The following is a 12,227-nucleotide window of genomic DNA, read 5'->3' on the forward strand; positions in this document are numbered from 1 at the left end:
AGGAATTTCCTTAGATTTGGGCGGAGGGGAAGTTATTTTAGGAGGTGGTGGAGTGACTTGTTTAGGTAGCAGTGGAGAAGAGACCTTTTTTATTGTAGGAGGGGACACTACATTAACTGGTGGAGGGGGAGCCGTGTATGGTGGGGGAGGTGGGATATTCAGGGGTGGAGGTCCCTGGTCTGTGATCACCACTGATATAACGGACGTAGTTGTACACGTGGAGCTAGTGTTAATTTCGTTGACTAAAACTATGACGAAATATGTTCGTCAACTACCTTTTTTTCCATGACGAAAACGAGACGATGACGAGACGGCACCGACGGCAGTAAACAATAACTGCAACGAAATCATCATGCAATATCGTTGACGAAAAGTGACGAGACGAAAATGTAGTTTACTAAATAAAAACTATGCCAAAATCTCTCTTTACTTTCGTTGACGAAAAATGAGGAGACGAAATATTATCAAAGATAACGTTACATCTCTGATAGTCAGTTTTTCTCCCAGCAGTTCCATTTCCGGTGCTGCGGCAGGGCAGCAGCTGTGTGTCTGTGCTGCGCGCGGCGGTAGATTTGAATTACAACCGGGCAGCGGCACACTGTGAACTGTCAGGAAGACTCGGGTCTAACTCATGGTCTAACTAACCTTATTTAACAGAAAATAAAATGGAAACAATAGGGCTTGGGAGTAGTGGTCGCACTCCCGTTAACCGAATTACCCCCCCCCCCCCCCCCCCCCCCCCCCCCCCCGTCAGCGCGAGTGAGTGATACATTGTGTACTCGACGGGTAATAATGGATTATGACGGAAATGTTACGATCCTGTCCGTCAAAATGACTGACAACGAAAAAGTCTAAAGCCACCACTGCTTGGGAGAAATAAACGATGTGATATTTGGGCCCATTTTCGCTACAATGAGGCGGAGAAAAAAAGCCAATGCATTGTTTTATCAGAAGGGAAGCAATGTGGCCATAACACAGCTGGTAAAAACACCACAAACCTGACCAGATACTCTCTGCAAAGCTGCTTAATCATTCAACCTGTGTTTTTCATCAAATAAGGACAATATATAATCCTATTTATTTATATATACTAAAATGACAAATTATTGGTTTTGGCTAGACTAGTTTGACTGAAATGTTCTATATAATCTGATGACTAAAAAAGACTCAACAGTTTTCATTGACAAAAAGTAGACTAAAATAATTAGTTTTCTTTGACTAAAATATGACTAAAATGCTCAGACTTTTAGTAGACTAAATCGTGACTAAAATAGTTACTGTTTTAGTCGACTAAAATAAGACTAAAATGTTCAGACTTTTAGTCGACTAAAACTTGACTAAATAAAAACAAGATGAAGGTGACTAAATATGACTAAAACTAAAAAGGAAATTTAACACAGGACTAAGACTAAAACTAAATAAAAAAATAGCTGACGAAATTAACACTACGTGGAGCCACAACCAGAAGAGGAGTTCTCCTGTGGCACCTGAACAGGTAACACGAACCCCACCTCACCGAACATGGGGGGAGGCGGAAGAGGGAAGTCAACATCATCAGGCCCATTGAGGCCCACTTTTGCCATTGGTGGAGGCGGTGGGGGCCAGGAGGCTTCGGGGGACACAACGACTGATATGGTTGGGGAGGATGGTGCGCCAGAGGAGGAGAGGGAGATGGAGTAATGCGTGTTAATTAAATGGTGGTTAACGTATCCATGTGAGTCTTTACATCTGGGTCTTGTGTGGATGCTGGTTTGACCTCTTCTTCTCTCACATAGCCTTCCTTCATGCTTCTCTACGGCCTTCACTAACATGCTGCTTATTATGTCACTTGCTCTCACTTTCTCCTCTTTTTCTGTCACTTTCCCATTTCCTTTCAAATCAACGTTCTGCTCAGCCAGTCTGTCGAGGTCCTCTTTGTGAACCTCTGCACTCAAAATCCCACTTTCTTGACCTTTCTTTGTTTCCAGAACACGGAGGGCTCCGCTAATGGACTCCACTGTTACATTCAGATTATTTGCAGATGCAGAAGGAGACTGCCTCTGTGGTCTCCTGTCCTTTGGATTTCTCTTTATGATGGCGTAAAGGTTATCAGGCGCCGGGGGTCCCAGCAGCAGCTCAAATGAACACTTGCTGTGAAACCACACCTCTGGAGGAGGCGGTGGAGGTGCGTGGATTTTCCCTCAAGGCCCTTACAGAAGGGCTGACAGTTTCAACTGTGGTGACAGGTTTGAGTTCCTCACGGAGAGGAGGTGGCGTTGAACCAGACCCAGGAAAAAACCGTTGAAACTTTGCGAAGATGCCTCTCTTGTGCCTCGGAGATGGGCTGTGGGACTCTTTGGAAACCTGTGTGGATGTGCCTTCTTGGCTGGAGTAGCCACTGGATGGAGAGAATATTCTGCTAAGCTTATTCTCCGGATCCTTCTTCTCTTCTGAAGAGTCTTTCGCTCTTTCGGCTTCCTCTGATGTTCGGGCCTGCACCTGGGATCTGATGGGGCTAAATGACACAGAGCCTGTAGAGTCCTCCAGTGAACTCGTGTCAGCGGTATATCCAGGGCTGGAGGGCGAAGATCTGTAGTGGACATTTTTATTATATCCTTATATGCTTAAACCAAATGCTTCTCAAATCATTGTAAAACACCTATATCATTTCCTGAGATGTGCTGTTTTCTTCTCATACTCTAATGTGGGTTTTTATTCCCAAGCGCTTCAAGGCCACAGAGCTGATTCGGCAGACTAGGTTGAGACTCACACAAAGTCACACAAGAACTTCCCTATTCTGAGAACCGTTATACTATCTACAGCTCAAGGAAAGGTGTCTAATAACAATATGAGACCGTGTGAAGACAGATTTCTGAGCTTCCCTCAGCTTCCTGTATATAAGCGTGGCTATTTTATTGTACTGCGCACACTCCTGCAGACTATCCTATACTCTGTGAGACCTGTGACTTTGTATTGCGTTTTTGTATTTGAAGCTTCAAATAAATAACCAGAAAGACAACTCTGTCTGATTCACCATTTATTTGTTTGATCACTCTGACTTGTACTCTCCACAGTATTGGGTCTCAGATTTCCATAACAGATCCCAATTTATTTTGTTCATCTTCCTCACCTGAAGCTGAGGTGTTATTTAGAGAGGATTCCCTTAAGTTGACCCTAACTTCTGCCAGATCCCTGGACCGCCGCTTCATCTTATTGTGGAGGGAAAAGGTGCGGCTCGGAGGAGGAGGAGCCCTCTTGGGCTTCATGACGGAGAGGCTACTTAACCTGTTAAGCACTGAGCCTGTTTTTCAGGTCTCAGGCTCGAGAATGACATTCCCAGAACAAATGACCATATCTTCCCTTCTAAAAGGGTTAAATTAATAATCTTTGTTCTCAAAGTAATGATAAACCTGTGAGTTGGATGTAGAAAAGTCAGAATCAACATAGATGTTTTTTATTTTAAAGAAAATTCAGATTGAACATAGTAAAAAACTGTAAATGATAGTGTCCATCCAAAATTTCTTTTTTACTTATAGTGAAACTACCCTTGGATGATGGATTAGTAGACTAAAAGCTTTAGGAATCCATAGTACAACATATAAGTACCCTGTATCAAGATTGATGCAAAACAAGTGAAATTTGACCTTTTTAGAGAGATTTAGCACAAAAAAACCCACTTCTGGGGTCATTTGGGTGGATTTTCCATATCTCTGGCCCCCCTTGGTCGATTTTGACGAATGAAATCTCTTTACATTACATTACATTGCATTTAGCTGACGCTTTTATCCAAAGCGACTTACAATAAGTGCGTTCAACCAACAAAATACAACTTGAAGAAAACAGAATCATATAAGTACATCAGGCTTCATAGAGCAAAAACATTTCAAGTGCTACTCAACTGGCTTTAGATAAGCCAGTCCTTTATTAGTATAAAAGTGCTTCGTTAATAGTTCTATCGCTCGAAGTGGAGTCGAAAGAGATGAGTTTTCAGTTTGCGCCGGAAGATGTGCAAGCTATCTGCCGTCCTGATGTCAATGGGGAGCTCATTCCACCATCCTGGAGCCAGGACAGCAAACCCACGTGTTTTCGCCGATGGGAACTTGGGTCCCCCTCGCAGCGAGGGCGCAGCGAGTCGTTTGGCTGATGCAGAGCGTAGTGCACGCGCTGGGGTGTACGGTTTAACCATGTCCTGGATGTACGAAGGGCCAGATCCACTCGCAGCATGGTAAGCAAGTACCAGTGTCTTGAAGTGGATTCTAGCAGTTACCGGAAGCCAGTGAAGGGAGCGGAGGAGCGGAGTAGTGTGGGAATATTTAGGAAGGTTGAAGACCAGACGAGCCGCTGCATTCTGGATGAGCTGCAGAGGTCGGATGGCACATGCAGGTAGACCAGCCAGGAGGGAGTTGCAGTAGTCTAGGCGTGAGATGACGAGAGCCTGGACCAGAACCTGAGTCGCTTTCTGTGTCAGCTGGGGACGTATCTTCTTTATAACCGCTAGCCTAGAGCCAATGGAATCGAGGGGAAGTCCCACATACTCCTTATTTGGTAATGTGTGTGTGTGTGAGACTGACGCATAGCCAAAACCGGAAGCTGCGACAACTCTGGTGGCTACCATTAGCAGCTAACTTTTTTGCTCCGATTTTTACATACAAATGGAATTATGGATTATAAGTAATTGTTTCAAAGCCACAGATACATTATTAACCTATGGATCAACTAATTCAGCCGCGTTTTTTTCTCGTTGTAATGCCATTGAACACATCTTTTGATCAGATTGACAGCTACGGTGAGACGATCTCCCGTAAAAGCTCCGTAAAGACGTGTGGAAGGTATTCAGTATTTTTCACATTTATTTAATGTATTTATTTGTTATTTTTTGTTTTGTAGAATTAATTTACAGCCATATTATTTAAGTTAAGTTGTGTTCCAGCTAAAATGCTTTTATTTTGAAGGTGATGGGTCAATTTGGGCACACAGCTGGGTTTATTTAAGTCATCAGGGCGCAGCAGCAGTCAGTGGGCACCGGGAAGGTCTATGGTTTTTTACCAGTATCAGGGCTGAGTTCAGCAAACATTTCAACACCTTTTGCTGTATTGTTCTTGCCAAGGTGAAGCTAATAAATACCACAAAAACGTTGATGCTTTGTCTGGACAATGGACTCATTACCAACTCATGATCTGCGTAAGATCCACTATACCTGGTGCCTCAGTGGCCTTTTGAAGTTTTATTGTTGTTGACAAATAGCCACTACTGTACGTGTTGTGATGTCAACCTGATCTCACCAGAATGCGTGACTCCACCACGACTCCTTAACACCGTATTGCGTGGTGGAGTCACGCATTCTGCTACATTTGCGTGTCGGCACCACGCAAAAAAACCCAATGTAAAGTGAATGAGGCTCTTTTGTCGTGGTGCACACACGCATTTCTACAACGTCCCACAGTGAGCTTTTATACTATAAAACGTTTTTAAAATCTACTTTATAGCTTGTAGTAACTCACGGGAGGCTTCTTTTATTTTATTTGTATTCATAATCATTTTTATTTTTCGTCAGAATGTAAAAATTACATTAGTTACGAATTTTTGTTCTCAAAAAACAGTGCATTGTGTGTAATACAACTGTGATTTTTATTAAATTAGTTAGTTTTTAAGGAAGGCCAGAGCTTCAGCTGTGTCAAATAGATTCCCTTTAGTTAACGTTATTTAAAAGATAATGATCATGTCCCCTTTATTGTATTACGAGCGTCCATTCCCATTGGATAACGGAGAATTTTACACCCGGAAGTAAGTATTCTCCTTACTGTCGATTGATTTTACAGTGATATCTGCACTACTCATCAACTCAAAAACACCAAATTATCCTTGTTAATTACACAACATTGATTGGTTTAAATTGTGTACAATGCTTTTGTATTTTTCCCCTTCGATTCGGAGAAACGAATATTTTTTCGGAGTTTTTAGATGGCAGAAGACACTACACTACCCAGAATCCTCAGCTATCGTTTGGGACTACACCATGTGCTTAGCTTGACAAACCCCGTGATCAGTCCTCAAGCTCTGTGATTGGATGTTGGAGTGGCAGTGCGCGAAGTGTACACGGAGCGTCAAAAAGCACCTTGAAATGGAATGAAACCCATCGACGGCACACTATTCAAAACAAGAATCGAACGTGTCTTATCCCCCCCCCCCCCCCCCCCCCCGTCTTAGGTCGCAGGCTTCTCCAACAGTGCAACACAATAAAACAGATACACAGAAAAAAATAGTGAAATAGTGCAATAAGAGTCTAAATACAGATTGGAATCTTTTTTATTTTTTATTTAACCTTTATTTAACCAGATAAAAGCATTGAGATACAATCTCATTTTCAATGCTGACCTGGCCAAGAAGTTAGCAACGTTACACATAACACACACATATAAAAGAGAACATAACTAAGAAAACAAAAGACAAAAAAGCAGTCACTACATTGTGAATATGATATATTAGATAAATAATTTTTAAGTAGCAGCCAGATGAATGTTATGGATGTTGTTTCTAAGTTCAGGTGTTTCATAGTCTTATGTCCTGTGGGATGAAGCTGTCCCTGAGTCTGGTGGTTTTAGTCCGGATGCTGCGGTACCACCTGCCAGACGGCAGCAGACGGAACAGTTTGTGGCTGGGGTGATGGGGGTCTTTTATAATCCTGAGGGCTTTCTTTAAGGTTAACGTGGTGTTTTTACTCCACTACATTTATTTTAGTTACTTTACAGATTTGGATTAATGATGTGAAATATAAACAACCCTTAAATCAGACTTTAGTTACACCTGAGTAAAATTCAGTGAAGGTGATTGTCAAGTGCCAACAATCAGGAGAGATATTTGATAGTTGGTGCTTGAGAAGACTAAACATTTATCTGCAGATCCGTATAAAGCATATTCATTACTCGTTATTCTCTAATCGTTCATTAAAGACTGTATATAATTGATATTTTGCACATCCCTTTCAAGATTTCAAGATTTTCTAAGGTTTATTGACATATCATATACACAACTACAGTGTAGTTATGCAATGAATGCAAAACTTGGGTCACAGGTTCCTCAACAGTGCATTACAAGACATCTATCAATATGTGTGTACATCCACCATTAAACTGTCATATTCTGCACATGTATTATTCTATCTAACATCTTATAAGAGTATAATAAAGATGTATAATATCGGTTAAAATAAGTGCTTCAACATAGTTAACATTGCAGGAAAGTTGATTGTCAAGTTCCAAAACAAACCATACAATATATTAGACGTTAAATACTTTGTCAGGATTAATATGTATCTGTAGATAGATACCCCCAAAGCTTTTTTCTTATTTAAAAGAAGACCTTAGCCTAAAGTATTCTTTAATGTTTAAATAAAGCCTTATTAGTTTGTCTGTTTTGCACATCCTCCTATCAGGCACTAAACTGTTTTGTTGTAGATATTATTTACAGTATCTTCTTGATATTTTCTATTCTATATTTATATCATTGACCTTCTACTTTCCCACTATTTTGTATGTATTCTTAATATTTAAATGTTTTCATCAAACACATTCAAAAGTACTTTACAAAAATGAAAGACATTAAGAAAAAGGCATTTTAAACAGTCATTAAAAAGCAACATAATCTACCTGCATTGCAATTACTCTAAACGTGTAATAACGTGCTTTAACCAGTAGGTGGTTTGGGTTAAAAAGCTGTCAAATTTACAGTGTTAACATCTATGTATATACTCGCATTTTAGACTCTGTTACTAACTGTATATCTGTAGACTTGGTATGTCTTAAATGTCCGGTTAGGATGTATTTGAACGAAATCTAAAATGAAAATTGTAAATAAGCAATCTGTATGTAAAAAACCACCTGTATGTAAATTGTAAATAAGCCATCTGTATGTCAAATATGTCTTATATGTCTTAAATGATATGATGAATTGGAAATGGGGGACCCTGATGTAAACAAGACGAAAGTCTTTCTCTGGTCTCCATCCCCTTAACAATTGTATGTTTTGAGCTGTACTGTACTGTACCCAATATACAAGCTGTTAATAAACTTTTCAATCAATCAATCAATCAATCAATCAATCAATCAAAGGTCAACCAATCACAGAGCTTGAGGACTGATCACGGGGTTTGTCAAGCTAAGCACATGGTGTAGTCCCAAACGATAGCTGAGGATTCTGGGTAGTGTAGTGTCTTCTGCCATCCAAAAACTCCGAAAAAATATTCGTTTCTCCGAATCGAAGGGGAAAAATACAAAAGCATTGTACACAATTTAAACCAATCAATGTTGTGTAATTAACAAGGATAATCTGGTGTTTTTGAGTTGATGAGTAGTTCAGATATCACTGTAAAATCAATCGACAGTAAGGAGAATACTTACTTCCGGGTGTAAAATTCTCCGTTATCCAATGGGAATGGACGCTCGTAATACAATAAAGGGGACATGATCATTATCTTTTAAATAACGTTAACTAAAGGGAACAATCTATTTGACACAGCTGAAGCTCTGGCCTTCCTTAAAAACTAACTAATTTAATAAAAATCACAGTTGTATTACACACAATGCACTGTTTTTTGAGAACAAAAATTCGTAACTAATGTAATTTTTACATTCTGACGAAAAATAAAAATGATTATGAATACAAATAAAATAAAAGAAGCCTCCCGTGAGTTACTACAAGCTATAAAGTAGATTTTAAAAACGTTTTATAGTATAAAAGCTCACTGTGGGACGTTGTAGAAATGCGTGTGTGCACCACGACAAAAGAGCCTCATTCACTTTACATTGGGTTTTTTTGCGTGGTGCCGACACGCAAATGTAGCAGAATGCGTGACTCCACCACGCAATACGGTGTTAAGGAGTCGTGGTGGAGTCACGCATTCTGGTGAGATCAGGTTGTGTGATGTCTGTGTTTGCTTCCCGTGTCGGGAGTTCGGGTCGCTCAGTGATGATACTATACTTAAATAATCTGTGGAGTCTCAGCTTTAATCGGATATATTGTATGTGCAGTTTCGATAAGTAATAAGGGTATCTTTATTTTTAGTTCTGTGCTAAAGTGCTTTAGCATTTTTTCACTTAGTGCTAATTCAGAGGCTTGGTATTACCCTTGTGTTTTGTTTTGGTAAAAATGGTTCATATCTTCAGTTAGCAAATAGCCTTACTGTTGCATTTAACTCTATATTAGATTCTGTTGGTTTTCGTCAGTGTAAATAAACCAACCCCTACTGCTATAATCACACTCTCGACCTTGTTCTGACTTATGGTATTGAAATTGAGCAACTATTAGTCGAACCGCATAATCCTGCTTTATCCGACCATTTCTTAGTAACTTTTGAAGTACTGTTACTAGACTACAAAGCATTAGTCAAAAGCTCCTGTAGCAGAAACCTATCTGTTAGTGCTATAGCCAAATTTAAGGAAGAGATTCCACCAATACTTAACTCGATAGCATGTCTGTATGTAAGGGAGGAAACTTATACAAAATGTACACCACCACAAATTGATCATGTTGTTGATAGTGCTACAGATGCGCTGCGAATAAAATTAGACTCTGTTGCTCCTTTGAAAAAGAAGAAAATAAAACAACATCGATTAGCTCCATGGCACAATGCTGAAACCCGCAAAATAAAGCAAAAGTCGAGACAACTTGAAAGGATATGGCGTTCCACTAAACTTGAATCTCGTTTAATTTGGCATATTACTCTCAATGAATATAAGAAAGCACTGCGTAAAGCGAGAGCAGCCTACTTCTCTTCATTAATAGATGAGAATAAGCACTGTAGCCAGGCTGACAGAGAGCCATAGCTCGATTGAGCCTTCTATTCCCATAGCACTCAGTAGTAATGATTGTATGTGCTTTTTTAACGATAAAATTGTTACTCTTAAAAACAAAATTAACGACCTCTTGCCTTTGACCAGTATAGTTTTATCCCGGAAACGTAAGTTCTAATATTACACTAGATAGTAAACTAGATTGCTTTACAGCCATAAACCTTGAACAATTAAATTCAATGATTCTCTCTTCTAAACCATCAACGTGTATGTTAGACCCAATTCCAACTAAGATGTTGAAGGAAGTTTTTCCATTAATTAGCACTTCTTTATTAAATATTATGAATATGTCTAAAAATGTTTAGACATATTCATATTCATATTTTATTATCAGGCTATGTTCCACAATCATTCAAAGTAGCAGTGATAAAAACCGCTTCTTAAAAAGCACTATAGACCTATTTATAATCTTCCGTTCCTCTCAAAGATTCTTGAGAAAGCAATCGCAAAACAGTTGTGTGATTACCTAAAAAACAATGATTTATTTAAAGATTTTCAGTCTGGCTTTAGAACACATCATAGCACAGAGACAGCTCTGGTTAAAGTCACAAATGACATTCTAATAGCCTCTGACAAGGGACTTGTCTCTATTCTTGTTTTGCTCGATCTCAGTGCTGCATTTGATACTATCGACCATGATATCTTATTGCAAAGACTAGAGCACTTAGTTGGCATACAGGGAACTGCTTTAGGCTGGTTTAGGTCCTATCTATCTGAACGCTCTCAGTTTGTACGTGTCAATGATGAATCTTCCACGCAAACCAAAGTTAGCCATGGAGTGCCACAGGGCTCAGTGCTCGGACCTATTTTGTTCACATTATATATGCTTCCGTTAGGCAATATTATAAGGAATCATTCTGTACATTTTCATTGTTATGCGGATGATATTCAACTATATTTATCAATCAAGCCTGATGAAATTAATCATCTAAATACAATTCAAGACTGCCTCAAGGACTTAAAAACGTGGATGACCTTAAACTTTTTGATGTTAAACACGACCAAAACTGAAGTTATTGTACTTGGCCCGAAGAATCTACGAAACAAATTATCTAAAGATATACTAACTATGGATGGCATTAATTTGGCCTCCAGTGAGACTGTAAGGAATGTTGGTGTTATATTTGATCAGGATTTATCCTTTAACGCCCACATAAAATCAATTTCAAGGACCGCCTACTTCCATCTACGTAACATTGCAAAAATCAGGCATATCTTGCCTCAAAACGATGCAGAGAAACTAGTCCATGCATTTGTTACTTCAAGGCTGGATTATTGTAACTCCTTATTATCAGGGTTCGGTTTACCAAGAAGTCAGTCAAGTCGCTTCAGCTGATTCAAAATGCTGCAGCTCGTGTACTAACCAGAGTTAGGAAAAGGGACCACATTACTCCTGTTCTGGCTGCCTTACACTGGCTCCCTATACAACACAGGATAGAATTTTAAATGATTCTTCTCGCCTACAAAGCCCTTAATGGGCAGGCGCCATCTTACCTTAAATAACTCATTATACCCTACTGTCCTACTAGGGCATTGCGTTCCAAGAATGCAGGGTTGTTGGTTGTTCCTAGAGTCTCTAAAAGTACAATGAGAGCCAGAGCCTTTTCTTATCAAGCTCCACATTTGTGGAATCAGCTTCCAGTTTGTGTTCGGGCGGCAGACACCCTATCCGTTTTTAAGAGTGCGCTTAAGACCTTCCTTTTTGATAAAGCTTATTGTTAGGGCTGATTAGATTCAGCCCCTAGTTTTGCTGATATAAGATAAGATAAGATAATACTTTATTCATCCCGAAGGAAATTGTTGTGCCAGAGTAACAAAATACAATAAACACAATAAACACAACAGCAAAACTGTACAATAAAAGTGCCGCAAAAAGAGCAATTAAACATCCACAGACAACATGAAACGTAGAAACATAGAAACATAGATGGTCACACAATCAATGCAATTATTATTAGCAGTATTTAGTAGTTAGTAGTGCAAAAAATAAAACGTAGTGGCAGTTACATAATTGCACGTTATCATAGCATTATTAATAATACTAATAATAATAATATAATATTGCACATAGTTATATATATATAGCAGTGAGTGTATTGCAATGATGTTAATTATATGGATATGTATATATATATAGGCTTAGTTTGTCGGGGGACATCTTACTTCTTCCTTCTCTCTGTCTATACCTGTGTACTCTCATGTTCCGATTAACCCAGCTTCCCCAAATTTCTTTCTTTTTGGTGTCTATATACGCCGGGATCCGGAGTCATGGATGATCCTGTTGCTGCGGTCCTGTGTCCTGGATCGTGAGCCCTGGATCTTGAGTTGTGGCTGTGGTCCTGAATCATAAGTCCTGGATGGATATCCTTGTGGATTCATCTTCCTATTATACACAAATGT

This window comes from Gymnodraco acuticeps, unplaced genomic scaffold, assembly GCF_902827175.1.
Source record: "Gymnodraco acuticeps unplaced genomic scaffold, fGymAcu1.1, whole genome shotgun sequence".
Lineage (NCBI taxonomy): Eukaryota > Metazoa > Chordata > Actinopteri > Perciformes > Bathydraconidae > Gymnodraco > Gymnodraco acuticeps.